At 42.9% G+C, this 24,300-nt stretch overlaps 1 protein-coding gene across 5 annotated transcripts in view; it reads right to left on the reverse strand.

Annotated features, from left to right (window-relative positions):
* Positions 1-24,300, reverse strand: part of SNTG1 (syntrophin gamma 1) — a 577,365-nt gene that overhangs the window by 116,098 nt on the left and 436,967 nt on the right. The window lies entirely within an intron of this gene.

A 24,300-nucleotide genomic window follows, 5' to 3' on the forward strand; every position in this document is an offset into this window, starting at 1 on the left:
GTTTTTGTTTCCCTTAACATGGCATAAATGGAAAATTAAATACCTGGGCATTTATTTATTGCACCATTACTATCAATTATTCCAGATCAACTTTCCTCAGGTTCTTGGTCAAATTAAGTGTGACATTTAATAGGAGATTCAGAAAGTGAGAGATTTGGTAAGAAATCTCCATTTTTTTTTAAAGCGGCAATCATTTACACTTTAAAATAAAACTGTGTATATTGAAGTGTAAATGATTGCCCCTTAAAAAAAACTGGAGATTTCTTACAAAATCTCGAACTTTCTAAATCTTTCATCCTATTAAATTTCCCCCATGGTCAGATTTCCCTACATAATCTTACAAACTTGGTGCCCATGGCAGTTCCTTACGTTTTCAAGCAAAACTGAGTTAAACAATAAAGAAATAAGGTGAATAATAAACTTGCATTGTCTAGCATTTATTATATACCTACTAGTGCCAGGGCCCTTGAGAGATTGTGACATCCCTTTCCTCTCAAGGAAAAAAACTTCCAATCATTGTCTAGCATCTAGTCCTACATCAGTCATTAAAAAAGTGATGAATACAGATGTGTCCTCATAAACATATACAGTACTCAGTTATTGCTGCAGTCACAGTATAAATATATATTCTTGGTGCATATGGTCCCAAGCAACTCTACTTGTGCTGGATGTCTTTTTTACTTATATGTACATCCTACTTGCATTGTTACAGTATGGGACAAAACCACTTCAGTTGTGCACTGATTAAGCAGATATACAAAACTTAGACAAATTTGAATGCATTTTTTTAGGGTGAATTTGACTCGCCATATTCAATCCCAATGCCAATTTTTTTGCTAGGCATCGACAAAAACCACGGAAATTGACAGAATGCTCGTGGTCTGGGTGAATTTGTGGCAATTTTCACCCATTTTTGCATCTGTTTTTACCCATGCTGATTCACCGCAGAAAAAAGGTAAATGGCATGGGCAAAAATGTACTCAAAAACCGGCGAAAATGCCTGTGATTGAATACTGATAGGCAAATCTTTGCGTTTTTTTTTTTAACCTGGTGTAAAAATTGCCCGGTATTGAATACCCCCCTGATTCTGTATACAAAATGTTACAATTAATTAGCTCTGGCTTTTTTAACACCATGTGCCTCGATGAGAAATACTGTATTAGTATATAGTGATAAATCAACAGATGGTGAAAGATTTGTAATGAGGGACCCAACACTCAATGAAGGGACCAGATGGAGTGGGAATGGATTTATATAATAATTATTAGTAATAGTATATGGGTATATCAGGATGTGGATAAAAATAATAATAATAATAATAATAATAATAATAATAATAATAATAATGTTTAGATAATTGCCAGATCATCCAGGTGTTATGATAATCTGGGGTAAGCTCAGAGTTAACCCACGCTCCTGAGCCTGACCCTGACTCTTACTATACCCTGAGTAAGATGGCACCTGCGGAGGTCTTAGACTTTGCCACTAATAGCCACCTTTCCTGGGCAGACTAGCTTCACCCGTACTCGAATGCCACAAAGTTCCAACTGAGTCAGGGTACTAGTAAGAGGATAAACTGACTAGACAGCACAAAAATAAACCAGGCTCTGCACATGAACATAGACTAGAGCATGTAACCTTGCAGACAAGTAGACAAGTAATGAACACAGGATCTGTGGCCGTTACCGCTATAATGCAAATCCATCGCAATAAACCAAACAAGATCAATAACCAAGGTCTTGCAGATAGGTCTGCAACCTAACCACCTACTATGCAACACCATCACAAGGCTAGATCAATATCTCCGGCATCGGCCGTGAGTCAAACAAAGAAACACATACAAGACAAGTTAGCGTGTGGTTAGGCCTGCACCCTCTATGACTCACCAGGAACAAGGAGTATCATAGGAGTACAACCTGGCAGGGTCCACTGTAAAGCATAACTAAATACCAAGTGGCTTAGAAGCCACACCCAGCACAGACTAAGACATGAATGGAAACAAGGCAAAGTGGATCAACCAACCCCTGGAGTGCTGATCCAATAAGTACTAAACATACAGAACATGAACTCCAGGCTTCATGCAGCAATTCTTTAATTCCACATATCAGCAATAGGATTCGATTATAATATACTTTTACATTTTAAATTAGTCAAGTACCTCTGGGCTTCAAGCAGATAGTTAATTGTTTACTGTATACCATGTAATCAAAATTGGCTTGCCTGCAGTCTTTTTTTTTTTTTTTTTGCGACGTTGATCTCACAGGGGTACGAATTGGCATTGCAAACCGTACACACACTGCGATTTGTGCTAACTTTTGTTCTGATTTTGGCTATACAATCACAGAAGCTCAAATCATACATTGTGTTTGCTCCTTAAGACTACAGTATTAAGCGCTTTTCTTTTATTAACATGTAAATTGATCTTATAGATCCTCCTATTTTTTATTGCATAATTTATATATAGTGGCCATATATAAGGCCTCAATGTAAGCATTCTTATACTGAGTGGGATAAAATTAAGATGTTTAAACAGACCTTCTTATTCTTACTCTTCCCTCAATGAGAGGTCCATGCAAAGTCTCCAGTGCTTCATGATCTCCATAGGTGTTCTTCAACCCCCCTTTGTTTAAGGGCTACAGGAGCAAAATATCTTTTACAACATAAATCTTTTGTAGATTTTCTTTGTTCTATAAAGAGTTCAAATAAATCAGTATTTTTAGCAGGCACACAATTCAGACCCGCAGCTATAACTGTTTTTTCAGTCTCTTTAAAGATTTTGGATGTTAAATTAAAGGTGCCCTCATTAATTAACCTAGTCGTACACTTCTTACTGGTTCTTTTGGAATCTCATTTGTATCTTTATTGCTTGCTAAAAATGTACTCTGAAAATATTGAAATACAGTAACTGTGTTCTGTTCATCAACATATTTGAAAGCAAGATCAGTTAACAGGTGGTTAGCTAAAATCAGTGCTATTTTTGTAGGAAAATAGGTTCAGAAACTGTGGGCGTGGCAGAAAGTGGGCGGTGATATGGGAGGAGCTACAAAAGGGGCGGGGCATTGCATTAAAAAAAATCATATAATTCCTCCCAACAGTGGCAGTAACATAACAATCCCCAGCAGCAAAGTGGAGAATATGCGCGCGCCTTAGGTGCGCAAGAGTGTAGCCTCACTGCAATGGGCACAGCATTGCAGGAAAATACTACTTTATACCGCAGTTTTGCAACCTGCACGCCGAGAATTGGCCCATTATACATATGCCCCACTCCGTAACGCTTATTATACATATGCCACACACCGTGATGCCCATTATACATATGCTATTACTGATGCCTGTCCTTGTGTTTCCCTCCTATATCCCCATAGATTGTAAGCTTGCAGAAGGGCCCTCTTACCTCCTGGGTCTGTCTGTTGTAAACCCAGTTTTTTTTTTCACGGTCTACTATTGTAAAGCACAATGGAATCTGTTGCGCTATATAAGAAACTGTAACGGAATCTGCTGCGCTATATAAGACCAGAGGCGTAGCGAGCCCGGAGCCGGCGGAGCACACGCTCCGGGCGCAGGAAGCTAGCCTGGCGCTGGAGCTGTGCCGGCACCGCCAGCTCGCTTGCCCGCCTCCGCCGTTGCCCTGCCCGCTCCCCCGCGATAGACGTGCTGCTGCGGCTATGTAAAATTCACAACACGTCTCCCGCACGCTGGACCGCTAGCCAATGGGCGCTTGCGGTCCAGAAGCCAATCAACTGGTGGCTGCTGGACCGCGAGCGCCTATTGGCTGGCGGTCCAGTGGGAGATATAAATTTTACATAGCAGCACTGCAGTTTCTCCCGGACACATCGGTGAGCGGGGAGCCAGGAGAACGCGACGCAGCGCAGCGCAGCACAGCACAGCAAGGGGAGGGGTGAGGTGAGGTGCACCCTCCCACCCTGCTGCATCCACCCTGCATCACCCACGCACCCACCCACCCTGCTGCACAAACCCACCCACCCTGCTGCAACCACCCACCCAGCTGCACAAACCCACCCTGCTGCACAAACCCACCCACCCTGCTGCAAGTAGACACCCACCCACCCTGCTGCACAAACCCACCCTGCTGCACAAACCCACCCACCCTGCTGCAAGCAGCCACCCACCCAGCTGCACAACCCCAACCACCCACCCACCCTGCTGCACAACCCCACCCTGCTGCACAAACTCACCCAACCTGCTGCAAGCAGCCACCCACCCACCCTGCTGCACAAACCCAAATGCTGCACAAACCCACCAACCCACCCTGCTGCAAGCACACACACACACACACACCCACCCACCCTGCTGCACCCACCCAACCACCAACTGTCCCACCCTGCTGCACCCACCCACCCTGCGGCACCAAACCGCCCACCCTGCTGCACCCACCCACCCTGTTGCACCCACCCACCCTGCTGCACTAACCCACCCACCCTGCTGCAAGCACACACACACCCACCCACCCTGCTGCACCCACCAACCATCCCACCCTGCTGCACCAACCAATCCTCCCAGCCTGCTGCACCCACCCACCGACCCTACCACCCTGCCGCACCCATCCTCCCACCTTGCTGCACAGCGGCCGGGAGCGGGCCTCTGCACAGTTCTGCACCCCTGGGCAACGAGCAAATTCAGTCCCCCTTGGCATCGAGCATGAAGCCCCTTGGCATTGAGCATGAAGCCCCTGGCATTGAGCATCTAGGTAAGTGGCACTTATGTGTCAAATGTGTAATGGGCATTATGGTGTGTTATATAGTATGCAATGGGCATTGCGGAGTGTTATATAGTATGTCATGGGCATTGCAGAGTGTTATATAGTATGTCATGGGCATTGTGGAGTGTTATATAGTATGTCATGGGCATTACAGTGTGTTATATAGTATGTTATGGGCATTGCGGTGTGTTATATAGTATGTCATGGGCATTGCGGAGTGTTATATTGTATGTCATGGGCATTGCGGAGTGTTATCTAGTATGTCATGGGCATTGCGGAGTGTTATATAGTATGTCATGGGCATTGCGGAGTGATATATAGTATGTCATGGGCATTACGGTGTGTTATATAGTATGTTATGGGCATTGTGGTGAGTTATATAGTATGTTATGGGCATTGCGGTGTGTTATATAGTATGTCATGGGCATTGCGGAGTGTTATATAGTATGTCATGGGCATTATGGTGTGTTATATAGTATGTAATGGGCATTACGGTGTGTTATATAGTATGTCATGGGCATTGCGGTGTGTTATATAGTATGTCATGGGCATTGCGGGTGTTATATAGTATGTCATGGGCATCATGTGTGGGCTTATGTGTAATTGGAATTACAAAGTTCACTAAAATGTGCAATGGGCATTACGGTGTGTGGTATAATGTTGGTCCATGCTCACTTTTCACTGCGCAGGAGCCTCACCTATGACATATTGGGGGGGAGGGGGGGGCGCAAGACATGCCCTTGCTCCGGGCGCCGTGGCACCTAGCTACACCACTGTATAAGACACTGTAACAGAACCTGCTGAGCTATATAAGAAGCTGTAACGGAATCTGCTGCGCTATATAAGAAACTGTAACGGAATCTGCTGCGCTATATAAGACGCTGTAACAGAATCTGCTGCGCTATATAAGACGCTGTAACGGAATCTGCTGTGCTACATAAGACACTAACGGAATCTGCCACGCTATATAAAACACTAACAGAATCTGCTGCGCTATATAAGAACCTGTAACGGAATCTGCTGCTCTATATAAGACACTGTAACGGAATCTGCTGCGCTATATAAGACACTGTAACGGAATCTGCTGCGCTATATAAGAAGCTGTAACGGAATCTGCTGCGCTATATAAGAAACTGTAACAGAATCTGTTGCGCTATATAAGACGCTGTAACGGAATCTGCTGCGCTATATAAGACGCTGTAACGGAATCTGCTGCGCTATATAAGACGCTGTAATGGAATCTGCTGCGCTATATAAGACGCCGTAACGGAATCTGCTGTGCTACATAAGACACTGTAACGGAATCTGCCACGCTATATAAGACACTAACAGAATCTGCTGCGCTATATAAGAACCTGTAATGGAATCTGCTGCGCTATATAAGACACTAACAGAATCTGCTGCGCTATATAAGAACCTGTAACGGTATCTGCTGCTCGATATAAGACACTGTAACGGAATCTGCTGCGCTATATAAGACACTGTAACGGAATCTGCTGCGCTATATAAGAGACTGTAACGGAATCTGCTGCGCTATATAAGAACCTGTAAATAAATAATTAAATAAATTATGCAGTGGAAATGAGGACATAAGTTGTATTACCTTGGAGATGCATAAACCCACTGAGATTTGACAAAACATCTACTGTAAACAGTATCAACATTACTACAATAAGAAGCATTATAAGAAGACATAACATACTTGTTATTGGCATGTCACATGGCATGCCAGCTGGCTGGGCATAGGGGCAATGTAACCTGCCAATGGATATGAATCATATCCATTGACAGGTTACATTGCCCCTATGCCCAGCCAGCTGGCACATGCCATTCACCCAGTGTTGCCTCCAGCTCCATCATATTATATGATGGAGCTGGAGGCAACACTGGGTGAATGGCATGTGCCAGCTGGCTGGCTGGGCATAGCAGCAGTGGTTACCTTGCTGATGATGGTGGTGCATTGCCATCAAATTACTTGCTCTGCCATCCCCCTACCCAGCTGTGCTACTGCTCATACAGTAATAGACGTTGGCATATGCCCCCCTGAACTGTCTGGCCATGCTTGCGCTGTCTAAATCATAAGCCAAACAACATTTCCTCAATATTACCCCTCAAACTGATGATGGTAGTCGTGGCTGCTGTTCAGGCTCCGCTCTCTGGTCTGTGCAGGCTGCGTGGTTGTGGCAGGCAGGGAGGGTGGGCCGCGGCTGGCTGCTGCTGGGGGTGCGTTGCCAGGTGATGGGCAGATGAAGGGAGTCTGTAGAGAGGAGCTGGGCGGCCGGGGCTCTGGCTGCTGCTAGGCAGCTCCAGAGATCCGGGGAAGTCCGCCCGCAGCTCTGAAACCATCACGCGCTGGCTCAGAGTTCCGCCTACATCATCCGATCCCAGGATGCACTGCAGGGCAGGCCGGGTTGCGCGATCCCAGGATGCACTGCAGGGCTGCACGATCCCTGGGCTGCGGGCAACGGGGACTGACTGCACTGAGAGTCCGTAAAAAGCGGGCAGGGGAGCGAGCAGGCAATGCTGGTGCCGGGCGGCCTGAAGCAGGTTCCGGAACGCCGTTCCTGATTACGTCATTTTTAATTTGAACTTCAGGAACGGCGTTCCGGACCGTTCCGGCTGAAAAATAGCCCTGGCTAACATGTACTAATTGATAGACAAACAACATATTTTGTATGATCAAACATCTATACATCTGTAAAATGTTCCAATAGTGCAGGGGTTCTCAAACTATTTTGCTCTGGGACCCCATCAGACAATAAAAACAATTACAGGACCCCAGCAATTAACCACAGAATGGTCGCCACACATGTGAGGCTAGCAGGCAGCACATTCATGGCAGCATTGTGGAGGCACAAAGTGATGGGAGGAGTCTAAAATAACAGACAATTCAAAAGACTCCTTGAATCACTGACTGAGTTTAGAAAAGTCATCAGCCTTATGGTCAGCAACATGAAGTCGCTACCCCATCCTGAGAAGGTTGGGACCCACTTTGGGGTCAGGGCCCACAGTTTGAGAACTGCTGCCATAGTGAATCAATACTCACTTTAATTTAAAGATATTTATTTATAACAATATTTTCAGTCTCAGGGCCAGATGTACTTAGCTTGAAAAGTGATAAAATGGAGAGAAATGATAAACCACCAGCCAATCAACTCCTAACTGCCATGCTACAGGCTGTATTTGAAAAATGTCAGGTAGGAGCTCATTGGTTGGTGGTTTATCACTCTCCATTTGATCACTTTTCAAGGCATAGTACAGGGGTCCTCAAATTATTTTGCTCTGGGACCCCATTAGACAATAAAAATAATTACGGGACCCCAGCAAGTTACTGCAGAAGGCCATCACGTCACATGTGTAGTCAGCAGACAGCACATACATGGCAGCAATGTGGAGGCACAAACTAATGGGAGGAGTCTAAAATAACAGACAATTCAACAGATCTTTCAGGCTCCTTGAATCACTGACTGGGTTTAGAAAAGTCATCAGCCTGATGGTCAGCAACATGGAGTCGTGACCCCATGCTGAGAAGGCCGGGAACCACTTTGGGGTCAGGACCCACAGTTTGAGAACCGCTGGCTTAGTACATCTTGCCCTTTATCCTGAGCTATAAATACGGGAATCTTCCAATATTTAATGATTGTGAAAAGCCTGAGTCTACTTTATCTTTATGTATACGGACTACAATTATTTACTATCTGCTGTATAGGGCAATATGAAGTTCATATTATAAGGACTTATAGAACTGGAATACAAAATCTTTGTATTTACCATAACCACCTGCAGTTCATTTTTTTTAATCTATACCTAGCACATTGTACTTAATTTTATCATGGTTTGTTTTATTAATTTACTTATTTTTATGTATTGTTGTTTATTCGACTATTACAATATTTTTGTGTGTATTTTTTATGATTGTTTTTAAATATTTTAAAACATTGTATAAACAATCATAGTAGTTGCTTTTTATATTTAAGATATTAACTTGCTCTCAAAAAGTGATATTTTTTTATATACTGTAATTAAACTATTACTTATTTACAGATACTTAGACTGATAATGTAAATATGTGTTCACTGTACTTGTTGCTGTGAAAAACAACTATTTTTTTCCAGTGACCCATCATGAAAATATATATGTTAATACAGGAGGTCTAAAGTTGGCCATTCACTTATACGATTTCGGCCCCTTTCACCCGGTTCTGACTAATCGGGCCAACCGGCCAAGAAATGGGTGTTAATGTGCCCAAATCGTATGTGGTTAATCTCCGATTCCGATCCAAAGCGTAGTCCTGCATACTATACATCTGATGTTAAAAGTATTGTATACAATCCAGCAGCCAGGGCAGCTCCCAACAGGCAGTTGCCAAAGTAGCGCATGTGCGGCTGCATGCGATGCCCCGGACTATCGTATGGTTGCCTTTAGTGTTAACTCTAACAATACTGTAACATTCTGTGATGACGGTATTTGTTAAACTGTAATCAGCAAAATTGAAAAAAATTGTAATAAAGAAATAATACAGAATGCAATGGTGCCTGTAATACCATGAAAATGTGTATACTGTATGTGTGCGTGTTGTGCATTACTACTAGTGAAACAATCTGTAGTACTTTGTAAAATGCAAGGAGGCAGAAATGTTTGACAATTATGAAGCTATATGTTATAAATGAGAACATTACCAGGAGATTTGTTAGATCAGCCCTTGGTAATACTAGACTCTGTACTAAAACTGATGTAAATGACAGTGTAGAAATATATTCTGTCATTGAGAAGCGATTTGTTATAAGCGTTAGCCATGTTGGTCAGCCCTGTATCAGAATACAACTCTGATTTCTGTCAACCTCTGGTACAGATACCGCAGGGACAGAAAATATCACTCTGATAGAGTGGGGTAACAATGCCATGCAGTCGACGGGAAGGTGCTGAGTAAGTGTGGGCGCCAGGGGTCTGCGGGGCTATTGAGGCGGAGGCCTCCTCTAGCATCCTCAAAAATGGTCTGCTGTAAGGGGACGGCCATTTTGTGAGAGTCATTTTCATTAACAGAAGCCTACTAGGAGGAGAGCCGGGACCGCAGACAAGCAATAAGTAGATCTGTGGGTCCCGGTGTTGGTGAGCAGAGTGGTAAGCAGCAGGGTTGGGGGTTGGGTCAGGAAGTGGACTTCATTTTTTGTGGGTGGTCTTTATTTTAAGGGGGGGGGGCGGACGAAATTTACCCAATTTATAGTAACGCTACTGCTCTATTATGACAGAATATGCTCCCGATACATCTCTGATTGTATTTATTTCTCTGAGGTATGAAATTTAACAGGCATAGGACTGACTGGAACAATTTCTGTTCAATTGTGCCAGTCAGAATTGCCTCAACTGTCTGTCCTTGCTGAGAGAGTTTCTAATACCTTTTTATCACTGCTAGACAAATTCCTGGGTCAAGTATGTTGACCCGGTAATTTGCCTTTTAACATGTTTAAACAGTTCAACCCGTGTCGAAATTCCCAGTTCTCCAACCCTACTTTTTACCTGGTTTGGAGACACGGGTACTCCGACCGGGTTGACCCGTTCACACTGCAAAAAAAAAAAACCTGTGTTAAAAGGCAAATTACCGGGTAGAACTGCTTCACCAGGGAATTTGCCTAGCAGTGAGATCAGGGGTCCAATGCTGCAGTCACGGCCATATAAAAGCCTGTGTTTTTCACACTGGCAGTGATATATAAGAAGGAGGGAGCACTGTTAGCACCAGGTAACCCTGAAGAAAGTATCACTGCCTTAATACCTTTTTGCTGTCCCTACACTTACAGGTTCCTTACTCCTATCACCAAGCTGTTACCAGCATACAGTGGGTTCTCTTTCCATAACTATGATGCTTGATTGGCATGTGGATAGCATCCTAGATAGTAATGTGTTATATGATACTGTGATTAAAGCTTTTGTATCAAGATATTAATAGACCTGTTTGTTTGCAAACCTAGCAACCTGAGATTAGGACAATTGATAATGTTTTTCACAACTTTGTTTCAGATTCTACTCTAGACCAAGTATCCGATCCAACTGATTCCTGCTAAATTCTGGTCATTAGCAATGCTTACTCCCAGGTACAATGCACTCAGAAAGATGCCCACAGTAATTTGGATAAAGGACACTGTGGGGAGCAGGTTCACTTACTGTATGAACCAGATTTGACAGTATCAGCAGAGGCGGAGACAAGTAGAAGTAGTACCAGATTGGTTCCCTATTAATAATACTGTACCTTCCCTGGAAATCAGAATAGAGGACATGCACTATACGGATCAGAATTATACAGTAAGGAAACAGAGCGGAGATGAAGTCAGGGTGGATCTCACAATAACAGTTGAGAAATTTGAATACACAAAGTGGGATGATAAAAATTAGAGATGTGCAGGTTCTGATTTACTCTGATTTCAAAGCAGGATCTTATTGGCTATCCCAAATCACATGACAGTTGTTGACAGTTGATAGCCAATAAGATCCTGCTTTGAAATCAGAGTAAATCAGAGCCTACACATCTCTAATAAAAATGTATTAGCAATACTTATGCAACTGCTCCACTCCTTACTTTACTAGGACCTAGCGTGGGTATATTATGTTTTTGTGGTGCACCATGGAACAGCTGTCACCGTATTATAAAAATCTAGAGAGCCTTGTGATAGACAAAATCATAGTTCAGGCATCCCTAACTCACTAGCAGTGATCTGAAACAGCTGGTTATCTGACTAGGGGTCCTTCTGCTACTTGAGCAACTGCAAGATTTTTTGCTACTGTCCTACTGCCCCATCCATGGACAGCAATGGTCGAGTGAGAGGGGGGGATAATTTGGGAAATGACCCTGTCATTCGCTGTTCTGCTTAGCTCAGTAAAGCAGCATGAATAGACACCATTTATATGCACACAGTGTTTATTCACAGAGACATTGGGGCAGGGGGCATGGCCAGCAGTTCAGAGCACTGAGCATGTGTCCTTAGTGATGGAAAATTGTACAGTGGCTAGCAGGGGTGTCACTTCCTTAAAGTTCCACCCTTTTTAATGAGGCCACGCCCTCTCTGGAAGCGCCGTAGCTTGCTGCACAGGTGTCCTCACTCAACTTGGAGAAGTTGGGTAAAGTTTCATGGGTGTTCCCACTGCAAACCCTGGGCATTCCCATGGTAGTGGCGGAGTGACGCAGGTTTTCTGGGGGCAGGCAGCTGATGTCACCGGATGTCCAGACAGTGACTTAGAAATCATTCGATGGTTGGTGCGAGCAGGGGGCAGGCGGTCGTGCGAGCAATGTTAAGTTGGCTCACAAATCTATGAAATTTTCAGCTTTGCGAGTCACCAAGAATGACCCCCCATATGTATGTTCCCTAAAACATAAATGGCTGTCAGAGAATATACAAAGGTAGATAGAAGCTTGTGCTGTAATCTCAGCCTAAGCCATATAGACATTACCGCTGAATTAACTATCAAAGCCATTTTAATTATCAAAAGCCGGGCAGGACAAAATAAAAAGTGAATTGTAGATTTGTCCTCTAAGCAGACAATGGAAAGTGGTGCAGCAACACATTAAACAAAACATTTGTCAGCTAAAATGCATAAAGGAAATGTGGAAATAAGTGATGTTTATGCTATTTAGCAGAACATGATTAAAGTAATCAATACTTAAATTGACATGCCGTAGTTCACACAGTTTGTTCCTGTTACTTAATATAATTAACAAGCATTTCAAAGAGTAATTTTATTAGTTCTTTGAGTAATTGGTCTTTAAAAAAAAAAAAGAGAAAATCTAATGTGTATATTATCCACAAAAGAGAAGCAGATGATTTTAGGCTGATGCCATGTTGGGTTTACCACAGTTTTTGTATCAGTTTGGATTTATGCCAGTTCGACTCTCTACTAGCCTCCAAACTTTCAAGCGTTTCCTGAAAACTCATCTCTTCAGGCAAGCCTATCATATTTAAGTACCACACGCATAACCCTCTGAGGCACTTATGTATTATATAGCTTCCCTTCTGGACTTGCAACTTGGTGGGACTGCTATGCTATTACTGGTGCCTGTCCTTGTGTTTCCCTCCTTTATCCCTATAGATTGTAAGCTTGCAGCAGGGCTCTCCTACCTCCAAGTCTGTCTGTTGTTACCCAGTTTGTTCTATCACTGTCTATAATTGTAAAGCACAACAGAATCTGTGCTGCACTATATAAGAAACTGTAAACAAAAATAAATTATGAAAGATATTTATTTATTTACTTACAGGTTCTTATATATCGCAGCATATTCCGTTGCGCTTTACAATTGGAAACAACAGTGATTAAACAAACTGGGTAGATACAACCCAACATGGAGGTAGGAGGGCCCTGTTTGCAAGCTTACAATCTACAGGGATAATAGGAGGGATGCATAAGGATAGAATTCCATAGCATGGCAGTCCCATCGGATTACAAAACAGTCCTGATGGGATGCATTTAGATATAAATGCTACTGGAGTGGGGATCCTGAATATGATAAGCTTGCCTGAAGAGGTGAGTTTTCAGGGAATGCTTAAAAGTTTGGAGGCTAGAGGAGAGAGTCTTAGTGTGCGTGGAAGGGCATTTCATAAGGTGGGTGCTGCCCGACAAAAATCCTGCAAGTGTAAATGGGAGCAAGTAATGTGTGTGGATGAGAGACGCTGATCTTGTGCAGAGCGGAGAGGTCAGGTGGGGATATATTTTGAGTTAAGCAAAGAGATACTGTATAAGTCGGTGTAGTCAGAGTGGATGAGCAGACAATGAACGTCTAGCCAGGAAGATTAGCCTTGCAGCTGCATTCAAAATGGATTGTAGTGGTGAGAGTCTTTTCTTAGGAAGATCGGTAAGGAGGCCATTGCAATAGTCAATGCGTGATATGAGTGCATGGATTAGAGTTTTTGCAGTGTCTTGTGTAAGGTACGGACAAATTGTGTATATGTTTTTTTAGCTGCATGTAACATGATTTAGAGACAGATTGAATGTGAGGAATGAAGGACAGTTCAAAATCGAGGATGACCCCTATGCAGCGAGCTTGTGGAGTAGAATTGACTGTTGTGTTTTAAACAGTGATATCAGGTTGGTAACTACTCTTGGCTGGTGGGAATATAATTAATTCTGTTTTGGAAATGTTGATTTTAAGGTAGCGAGATGACATCCAAGATAAAATGTCAGAAAGACATTCAGAGACATGGAGCAATGCTGATGGGGACAATTCCAGGGAGGATAGATAGATTTAAGTATCATCAGCGTACAGGTGATACTGAAAACCAAAAGAGTTGATTCGTTTCCCTAGTGAGGAGGTATAGATTGAGAAAAGCAGAGGACCTAAGACTGAGCCTTGTGGTACTCCAACTGACAGAGGTAGTGAGGAGGAGGTAGAGGCAGAGAACCGAACAATAAAAGAGCGATTACATACTGTACTGTAGGTTAGGTAGGAAGAAAGGGCTGTGTTCTGAAGACCTAGGGATATACATATTGGTTGTGCACATTCCCAGAAAACAAGCCAAGTGCATATACAAATCGTAATCACCTGCAAATAGACCTCTAGATAAGAGACATAAGGCCTAATTTAGACCCAATCACCAATCATTGGACTGCGAATTGGAAGCCCGAGCGATTATCAAATGACTAGGCATGCACACAGTGCGCATGTGCAAGCCATCCATATGAATGAAGCCACAATGGTTTGTCAAAGCTGTCCATTCGCAACTTGATTGACAGGCGGCTAGAATTTGTGTGGGGAGGCCAGCATTTTCTGGGAGTACCCCATTAAAGGCGGGCAGCTCCCAGCAATTGGGAGAGACGCTGATGTCAGACTGACTCGGAGGCTGCAAACAGGGGATAATGCATTTGATGATGAGTGATTACGAATGGATTTCCCATGTGTGCGCGGCTGCTAATGTATTTGCAGCCATAAACAGTACAGTGGTAGAATCACATCCCCTATACTGTCAAACACCTTAAAGATTACATTACATTTTAAACCCCCAGGACCACCATTAGCTGTTCTGGACCCAGCCTCTCTGAGAGAGATGGAAGGGCCCGGGCAGCTAATTTTGTCCACTGCACCCCGCCCACCCCAATTGCCTCCACTATGCTGCCTGCATTGCGCTCAGTGCGCTGAAAGAAGCAGGTCCTTCAGCGCAAGCTTCTTCAACTCAGGACGTGGGCGGCTAATTAAAATGCTGCACTGGCTTTTGTGCCAATCAGAGGTCGCACACCATTAGCTATCAGAGTGGCTGCCGGTTCGCAAGCTCTAATTGGTTCACCAGCTGGTGCTGCATTTTAATTGGCCACCGGCATTCTGAGTTGAAGAAGCCTGCACTCTGGGACCTGCTTCGTTCAGCGCACTGATTGTGCCAATCAGAGGTCGCACACCATTAGCTATCAGAGTGGCTGCCGGTTCGCAAGCTCTAATTGGTTCACCAGCTGGTGCTGCATTTTAATTGGCCACCGGCATTCTGAGTTGAAGAAGCCTGCACTCTGGGACCTGCTTCGTTCAGCGCACTGAGCGCAGCACAGGCAGCACAGCAGTGGAGGAGCCGGGAGAGGTAAGTAAAGTGAGGAGTGAGGAGGGTGGGAGGGGGGGCAGACTGGAAATCCGGGCCCAAAATTCCTAATAGCATCCCTGTATACCCCTAGGTACTCTGGGTCATATTTGCTCATTAACTTTGTCTAGATTAGGAGGTTGGTTATTTCCTTACCCCTGCTGCTCCCAAACCTTTAAGCTTTAGTGCCTCTGCATGCCACTTAATGAAAATCTACATGATTCAAAATAAAGGTACTTGTGTGGTTTCACGGCGCCAGCATGGTGCCATGCTACTTCCGGGTTCTACGCTCACCACAAACTATGTTTAAAAAGTAACTTAACTCCATGCCAATATGGATAGTTCATACCTCCACTATTCATGTTGGCATGGAGTTGATTTTAAATAGCGTGGCGAGCGTAGCAAGCCACCGAGCCCGCAAGGGGACTCAGACGCACGGCGCCATGCTGGTGCCATGAAACTACACAAGTACCAAAATAAATATTTGGTACTTGTTTAGTTTCACGGCTCCCGCGCATGCCACTCTAGCTATGAATTTTGGCAGCTTGCCAAACTATTATCAGCGCGTGTTTAAAATTCTGGCAACTCGCCAGCTGCTTTACAGCTGTAATCTATGTTATCAGCAGCGCATACAGTAGCCCAGCGCTGACAGGTCTTTGGGGCACTTGTAGTTCCACAGTGAAATAGACAGCATGGCACACCACTAACAACGGGGGCATCTAAACTAGACACCCCGGCACACCGCTAACAAACAGGGTGTCGAAACTAGACACCCCAGCACACTGCTTCTCTAAGCCACGTTATCAGCCTCGCACCGGCAGCAGCTCAAGAAGCAGACCAGCGCTGACAGGTCATTGTAGCACTTGTAGTTCCACAGTGAAATAGATAGCCCGGCACACCGCTAACAATGGGGGCGTCTAAACTATACACTCCGACACACCGCTAACAAAGGGGTGTATAAAATGTAGATGCTAAATTTAGACGCTTTAGCGTCTAAATTTAGACTCCTTGCAAACCGCTAAGAAGGGTGCACCTAAATTTAGACGCTAAAGCGTCTAAATTAAGTTGGGTCTAGGGGTACATAGGGGTGCAGTGTGCAAAACACTATTTAACCTGTTCACAATACAACTAGTCGACGTAACAGCTGTCGACCTTGTTTATTCCACCATCCACGCCAGCCCGAAGCCTGGCGAGTGCAGCGAGCCCCGCGAGGGGATGTGATACGGGTCCTCCTGACCTTTTCATATACCCACTATCCACGTCGGCGTGGAGCTGATTTTATATAGTGTGGCGAGCGCAGTGAGCCACCGAGCCCAAAGCGTGACAAGCGAGGGGACGTGGAATACATGTGAAGTTATCCGCATCCCCTCGCGGGGCTCGCTGCGTTCGCCATACTTCGGGCTTGGTGGCTCGCTAGGCCCGCCACACTATATAAAATCAACTCCACGCCGATGTGTATAGTGGGGGTATGAAAAGCGCTTGCCAAACTTCGGGCTCGCGTGGATGGTGGGGTTCTTTCAGGGACCCATTCACACCTGCCATATCATACACCTGAGACAGTAATGGCGACATGTGTTAACTGTTTTTAAGTGAATATTAAGATAATGAATGAGAATTTTTTTTTTAAATGACAATACAATTAATTTGAAGAACAATAAAAGACACAAAAATGAAGAAAATCTAGAAAAAAGTAATTATTCATGAACTGCATGTGCACTTGAAGAGGAAACAGCTGTGACGTGGACGCTGTAGACTCTGGCTCTGCGGCGTCGACTTTGTCAGCCTGGGGGAGCAGGGTCAGCGCATGCAGGATGCACTTAAAGGGGTCCTCCACGCCAAGCGTCTTCCTCCAGATGAGCTCCTGGAGATAGGAGTCCAGGTGATGGCGCGCGGTCCCCCTTTGGCCGCTTACAGGATCCCCACAGCCTTTCTATGTTTTGCGTATGCACGCTGCTCTCCGAATCCACGAGGTGGAAGCAGTGGTTGATCCTGGCTTGATGGTAGCCAGCCTGCTCCAGCTGCTTGGTCTGGTACACCCTCCAGCAGTCGCTGTAGATAGTGGTCCCCGGGAGCACGTGCCTCTCGATGGCAGCCATGAGCATGCTGGCATTCTGCCTCTCGACTGCCATCAAGAAACACTCTCCGGTCTGTCTGGAGATGCCCCCCCCTAAGATCCACTGCTGGGGCAGCAGGCGTCCGTCATTGGCCTTTCGTCAAACAAAAAGGTTCTCATCGACCTCCACTATGGTGCCTGGGCCCCCAAACTTCCACTGAGGCTGCAACAGGAGGTTGACAGCACAGGCCTCCCATAGCAAATTGTTATACTGTACAGTGGTGGGACATGGAGAGATGGCGTTGGCAGAACTGCACGCTGGTCAACTCCTCAGCCCAACAGAATACAAATCTTATACGGGTGACGAAGCTCAGGTGGCACCCTGTAAACCATTGTGCTGCCCTCACACTGAGCTTTCTTCTACAGGCCTTGAGATGGCAGCGCCACATCTGCTCCTTAATAGAGAGCCTCATCGGGTGCCCATTGGGGCAGGTCTCGGTCTCAGGCAGGAAATGTTGTCCCTGAAGAAAGGACACCGCCTCCTCCTCAGTCTGAGGCAGAGTAAATATAGTCAGCCTCTCTGCAGCCATGTCTATGAAAAGTCTGTCTCTCAGTCAATACAACAGCCATAGGCGTGCGCACATTGAGCATTAGGGGTGCCCAGGCACCCCCTAATGCTGTGCCCACCCAACCTTATGAACACCTCCCTGCCGCCAGCAATACCTTTTACAAAAGACTTTTGCTTTTTAGAACTATATTCCATTAAAAGAAGCACCCATCCATCAACTATTTTTGTTTTGCATTGCTACTTGTGATACAGAAGGGTTAACTGTGGTGGGTGCGCACACAGTGCTCTCAAGCAGCCTATTACAATTCAAGGTGTTATTCTTAAAGCACCTTAAAAACAGAAGGACAGTGTACAGTGAATGAATTGATACCGGCGCTTTAGAGAGGCAGTCTCTTAGAGATTTTGATTCCAATAAATGTCCAGTAACCAGAAGTTTGAATGGATGTGGCGATTATGGATGTATTAATCCTCCAGATATGGAATAAAGCAGAAACAGAATATAGTGCATAACATTTAAGACAACAAATTTAATAGGGGTAATGCACTTACAATTGGTAGGAGTTAAAAAGGCACATAACAAATAGTCCCGGGGCACAGCAGGAGGTATGTGGTCAGTCTCAAAGGCTGATCAGTTCCGGACACTGAAACAGCCTGAACTCGTCCGTCCACACGAATCCCGAAGTCCAGCACGGGTACAAAGTCAGAGTAGTCAAATGGCAAGGCACGCTAAACGCGTTTCAGATCCTTATCGATCCTTCATCAGTAGCGTGCTCTTGCCTTGCCATTTAGCGTTTAAATAACGCTGGAGATTAGCTGTCCGGGTGGCGCTTCCGCCTTTGCCCGGAAACAAGATGGCCGTGCGTTCCAAGCGCCGGCCAATATGCGTTCCAAATGTGCAGGATATTGTAATCCCGGAAATAAGATGGCCGTGCGTTTCACAGCACGGTCATTACAATCTCACGCAAATGGATATACATATCGATCTATCAAGTCAAGAAACATATCACCGCTATAGTCAATATCCTTCTAACAAAACAGGTAATTATTATATCTATAAAGTGCATAAGTGCGTGGATCTTATTTGCATTAACAGCGTGTATATTAATCACATTCCTTAAAAATCTTCATTTAAAAAAACATCTGGAGATTGCATATAAGAACAAGATAATAGAGTTGTATAAAAACAATTACATAAAATTCATATAGATAAATTTCATATAGATAAAAGGAGAGACGGTCAGGGCTAAAAAGATGATATTTAGGTTAAAAAATGTTTCAATTTAAAATCACCATTTAAACCGCCAGGGACGAGAGTGTTTAATCTATGGATCCATCTCATTTCATTTTGCGCGAGGCGTTTATCAATATCCCTTGTTCGCCATTTTGGTGTAATCAATTGGATTCCCCAGAAATTGATTAGGGAACATTCTTTAGATCGGTGTACCTTATGGAAGTGGTCTGAAAGTGTGTGGGTCAGTAGACCTTTACGTATATTGTATACGTGTTCAGCAAGTCGTGTTTTTAGTGGTCGACTTGTTCTGCCCACATAAAAGAGATGGCACGAACACTCTAATAAGTACACAACAATTGGTACTCCTACCAATTGTAAGTGCATTACCCCTATTAAATTTGTTGTCTTAAACGTTATGCACTATATTCTGTTTCTGCTTTATTCCATATCTGGAGGATTAATACATCCATAATCGCCACATCCATTCAAACTTCTGGTTACTGGACATTTATTAGAATCAAAATCTCTAAGAGACTACCTCTCTAAAGCGCCGGTATCAATTCATTCACTGTACACTGTCCTTCTGTTTTTAAGGTGCTTTAAGAATAACACCTTGAATTGTAATAGGCTGCTTGAGAGCACTGTGTGTGCACCCACCACAGTTAACCCTTCTGTATCACGTTTGTTTATTCTTAAACTGTGTGTTGAGTGCTGCCATCATGTTTTCTTTTAGAGATATACGCAATCAACTAGTTAAAAATACATTCTCATCCCAGGATGTTAATATCGATATCAGCGATGAGAATCTGGGTTCAGTCTTTTTCAAACTGGAATCAGTAATGTTAAGAGAAAATAAATTATGGTGGGAGGTGGTTACCCTCGAACACTACTTAACATCAAAAATAATCCCAAAGGGTCTTAAAATCACCAAACCACCGTCATTCCTCTCTACAGACGAGTCCTTCTCAAAAGAGTGGGAATCTATACTTACAAAATGTTCTCTTGCACTGATTGACCTAATAATTAAGGACAGAACCCACACTTTGAAACAATTAAATGAGGAAATAGTTGTCCTACAGGAATCTGTAAAACCTTTTAAAGAACTAGATGATTTCTCAATGTACGAGGAAGCACTCCTTGACAAAATTGGGAAAAGTACAAGGGAACTGAGATAGAGGAAAGGTAAAAAATTCCTCAGAGACTCAATACCAGAAAAAGAGAGTAATGTACCATTAATTACTAAAATACCTAAACGTACTTTAAATGATAATCAAAAATCGTATACCCCGATATAGGAAAGCCCCAATATGGAGGAAAAAAAGATTTAATGTACCTTTAGAAGAGAGAATGCAAATGCCTGTCTATGATGAAGATACACCCAGATATTATAGACAGCCAAATAGACAAAATTGGTCGAACCAATATAGAGGTACAAATAACCCGCAAAAGTGGCATACTCCGAGACGTCCTTTTAGACCACAGTTTAGAAATACTGAGACACATGAATTAAAATTATCTAATCGTTTCTCCCATTTAGACCCCAACCCTAGACACCGAGAAAGAGAACTGTCTCCTTTTTTAGACCAGGGCCACCAAAATTACCGGAGAAGATAGTGGACCAACGAGATTCTCTGCCTGTTAAAAGAAAAAAACAAAATAAAAACTAAAAGAGGGAAAAGAGCGGGAATAAAAAGAGTTCGAAAGACTAAAAACATTTCTACTAACTCTAGAATTAACACCAAAGAAACTAATACAGGAAGAGTATTTAATCTGACTGACCGTGATCTAACCGAAGTAGAGATCCGGATATTACAAAAGGGACTAAAATTTGCCCCCACTTGCAAACCGAATAGTTTTAACCTTTTTATAGATATTCAAAAATTTATTCGCAAATTAACTATTAAACGCTTTTTTGAGTCTAAAGACTCAGGGGAAATTGCCGAACCTATTACAATATCTACATCTTTTAAACCACCATCCACTTTTTATCCCACACACTGCAGAGGGAGTTTTTAGAATGTTTTAACCAAGTGGTCTGCGATGAGATCACTAAAATTTTAGATAAAAAAGGAAATAAATTTGGAAAACAATGTAATCTAACAAAAAAAGAATATGAGACTCTAAAAACCTTAAAAGAAGATAAATCCATAATAATCAAGCCCGCTGATAAGGGTGGTAGTGTGATAGTTATGAAAAAAGATTTATACCTAAAGGAAATTGATAAACAATTAACGACAGGGGACACCTATTAGAAATTGAAAAGTGATCCCACTGCACGTATTACTAATGGATTATTAGAACTTACCACTGATGCACTTTCAAAAGGCACTATTTCAAAAAAAGAATTTGACTTTTTAAATATAAAAGAACCTTCAGTGCCATCCTTATATATCCTCCCAAAAATCCACAAGGATGAAAAAAAAACCCCTGGGAGACCTATTGTCTCTGGCTGTAACAGCCTTACCAGCAATCTGTCCGCACTGGTCGACTTTTATTTACAGCCACTTGTTTTAAAGACCAATGCATATCTGAAAGACACCGGAGACTTATTAAGAACCCTAGACAATTACGAATGGAAGGATGGAGATATTCTGTGCAGCGCAGATGTGAGCACCCTGTACACTATAATAAAGAAAGACATAGGTTTACAAGCAGTCTCATATTTTTTACATTTATCATCACTTAATACAGATTTAAAGGACTTTATTTTAAAAAGCATTGATTTTATCCTTTCCAACAACTACTTTTATCATAATGGATGCTTTTATCTGCAGTGTGTGGGAACCGCCATGGGTACCAGATTCGCCCCCAGTCACGCCAATCTATTTATGTCCTACTGGGAATTATCGGCAGTTTGGCATAATGGCCAACTGGGGGCGGGTCTGGTACTATGGCGGCGTTTTATTGATGACATTTTATTTATTTGGAGAGACGGTCAGGAAAAGCTTTCTATTTTTTGTAACACTCTTAATATGAATGACATGTCTATTAATTTGGTTTTTTTAAACAGTGTAAAGGAAATTTCATTCCTTGACTTAACTATTTATATCGATGATGGGAAACTGAACACTAAAATGTATCGAAAACCCACTGACTCAAATGGCTATATCGAAGTAACTAGTCAACATCACTCCAACTGGCTTAAAAGTATCCCTTTTAGTCAGTTTACACGAGCCAAACGTAACTGTTCAAACCAGGAAATCTGTAATCAACAAATAGAAGAAATAACAGAAAGATTGACATCCAAAGGTTACACAACAGACACACTCGATACAGCAAAAATAAGAATTCATAATATAGAGAGATCGGACTTACTAAAGGAAAAAACAAAAAAAGAAAAAGACGATAAATATCAATGGGCATTTATCACCCAATACAATAGCCTCCATTTTAAAATAGAGAATGTTTTTAAAAATAATTGGCATATGATAAAGCAAGATCCGATTTTAGGAAATGTTTTACCAGATAAACCAGTTTTTATTTATAGGAAATCCGCATCACTAAAAAACCACTTGGTAAAAAGTACTATAGATGACGCACCAAGACAAAGCATCCGCACCAAGGGGTTCCACAGATGCGGAGACTGTTTGATGTGTAAAACAGTAAAAGGAACAAGTAAAAAGATAACAGATTTTAATGTTAAAGGAAAAATTTATAAAATTAATGAATTTATTACCTGTCACTCTAAAAATATTGTGTACTTATTAGAGTGTTCGTGCCATCTCTTTTATGTGGGCAGAACAAGTCGACCACTAAAAACACGACTTGCTGAACACGTATACAATATACGTAAAGGTCTACTGACCCACACACTTTCAGACCACTTCCATAAGGTACACCGATCTAAAGAATGTTCCCTAATCAATTTCTGGGGAATCCAACTGATTACACCAAAATGGCGAACAAGGGATATTGATAAACGCCTCGCGCAAAATGAAATGAGATGGATCCATAGATTAAACACTCTCGTCCCTGGCGGTTTAAATGGTGATTTTGAATTGAAACATTTTTTAACCTAAATATCATCTTTTTAGCCCTGACCGTCTCTCCTTTTATCTATATGAAATTTATCTATATGAATTTTATGTAATTGTTTTTATACAACTCTATTATCTTGTTCTTATATGCAATCTCCAGATGTTTTTTTAAATGAAGATTTTTAAGGAATGTGATTAATATACACGCTGTTAATGCAAATAAGATCCACGCACTTATGCACTTTATAGATATAATAATGACCTGTTTTGTTAGAAGGATATTGACTATAGCGGTGATATGTTTCTTGACTTGATAGATCGATATGTATATCCATTTGCGTGAGATTGTAATGACCGTGCTGTGAAACGCACGGCCATCTTATTTCCGGGATTACAATATCCTGCACATTTGGAACACATATTGGCCGGCGCTTGGAACGCACGGCCATCTTGTTTCCGGGCAAAGGCGGAAGCGCCACCCGGACAGCTAATCTCCAGCGTTATTTAAACGCTAAATGGCAAGGCAAGAGCACGCTACTGATGAAGGATCGATAAGGATCTGAAACGCGTTTAGCGTGCCTTGCCATTTGACTACTCTGACTTTGTACCCGTGCTGGACTTCGGGATTCGTGTGGACGGACGAATTCAGGCTGTTTCAGTGTCCGGAACTGATCAGCCTTTGAGACTGACCACATACCTCCTGCTGTGCCCCGGGACTATTTGTTATGTGCCTTTTTAACTCCTACCAATTGTAAGTGCATTACCCCTATTAAATTTGTTGTCTTAAATGTTATGCACTATATTCTGTTTCTGCTTTATTCCATATCTGGAGGATTAATACATCCATAATCGCCACATCCATTCAAACTTCTGGTTACTGGACATTTATTGGAATCAAAATCTCTAAGAGACTACCTCTCTAAAGCGCCGGTATCAATTCATTCACTGTACACTGCATTGCTACTTGTACTAGACCATTGTCATATCACTACATTCCTGCATCATCCATATATGTTTTTGAGTCTTTTTGCATGTACTGTTACACAGCGTAATTAGAAGATTAAAACTGAAATAGGCAGGAGATTATGGTGTGGCTGAGAGACGTTTTATATTGTAGAGAGTGTCAATAGATGAGGGTAGACACCCTTGATTGGTGATGTTAGACACACCTAATGTGCCCAATAGGTTATACTACACACAACCCTTTGAT

This window comes from Crinia signifera, chromosome 5 (assembly GCF_055691185.1).
Source record: "Crinia signifera chromosome 5, ASM5569118v1, whole genome shotgun sequence".
Lineage (NCBI taxonomy): Eukaryota > Metazoa > Chordata > Amphibia > Anura > Myobatrachidae > Crinia > Crinia signifera.